Source organism: Haliotis cracherodii, unplaced genomic scaffold, assembly GCF_022045235.1.
Source record: "Haliotis cracherodii isolate W230 unplaced genomic scaffold, xgHalCrac1.p SCAF_3, whole genome shotgun sequence".
NCBI classification, from domain to species: domain Eukaryota; kingdom Metazoa; phylum Mollusca; class Gastropoda; order Lepetellida; family Haliotidae; genus Haliotis; species Haliotis cracherodii.
Genome location: NW_027266286.1, coordinates 9,288,606 through 9,289,792, shown reverse-complemented (window position 1 = coordinate 9,289,792; position 1,187 = coordinate 9,288,606). Strand labels below are relative to the sequence as shown.

At 37.1% G+C, this 1,187-nt stretch overlaps 1 non-coding gene across 1 annotated transcript; it reads left to right on the top strand.

Annotated features, from left to right (window-relative positions):
* The first annotated feature begins 449 nt into the window (after positions 1-449).
* On the top strand, positions 450-522 carry Trnaa-agc (transfer RNA alanine (anticodon AGC)). Its single transcript has one exon. It is a non-coding gene; the product is annotated as a tRNA-Ala (tRNA).
* The last annotated feature ends 665 nt before the right edge of the window (positions 523-1,187 follow it).

Below are 1,187 nucleotides of genomic sequence, written 5' to 3'. Positions count from 1 at the left end.
TATAATATTAGGACAAAACAACTAACGTACACAACAAAGTACACATGTACATCAATTATAATAGAAACGTAATTTCGAAACACACACCATTTGATACAATTAAGAAAAAATGGCTTTATATCTAGATTACTTCTTAATTTAAATAAAGCCATTGACACTACATGACACCCGTCCAAATTTGACAGACACCAACTTGCCGCGCCCAGCAGAAGCTCCACACACTGTTGTTGAGTTTGACGCTGTACGGACGTTAGCGGCGGGCGCGCTCAGTGAACGACCGGTAGATAAATCAGCTGACAGTTGCGCCGAGTTGCAAAAAATGCTTCATAACGTTGATTTATAACATAATATCATAAAAAACATGACATACATTGCATTTAAGTAGCGTATGGTGAACCCAGTGCAAGTTTGTTGTGATATGATGACAAACTGTTCTCCATATTCCCAGCGGGGATGTAGCTCAGATGGTAGAGCGCTCGCTTAGCATGCGAGAGGTACGGGGATCGATACCCCGCATCTCCATAATTTTTTTCCTCCTATTTTTTGCGTTGTTTGTTGTGGAATATCGCTGTGTTTAAATGTTAATAGTGTACATGCCATTTATAAACGTGTTAAATCATGGCTAAATATTATCACAATGTCTTAATATCGCATACCGAGAAAATGTTATAACCAGATGAGCAAGGTAAGATAAATCGGCTTACATAGTTAAGAAAATGTATGTGTAAACTTGGCATGGCGATGTGTGTTTTTCCCCGTATGGAAACAAAACAATATATCTAAAAATGTTTCAACAACCTTTGAAAGACAACTTTCAGCAAACATAGCATAGTGAACAACTCTCCTCCTAAAAATGCAACAATATTCACAATTCACAACTTTTATAAAGTTAAACCCGTCTGAAACACATGCCGTCAGTTAACTAAAAACTGTTCTTTCTAGATTTCGATTAAGCTGTCATCATCTAGAAATCGAACTTGGGCGGCATGCAAATATTCCACGAAATCTACGTTTATGTACGTTATGCAGCTTAAACTGTGTTGAAAAGGAATACCTATCAATATTTATCTGCCACGTGTTTCACAACTGAAGACAAACTTACATTAAAATCAAGTTCTATATCTATCCAAACTATCACAAATTCAACCTCCTTTTATCATCGCAAGATTCTTCCTGACACGTACTGC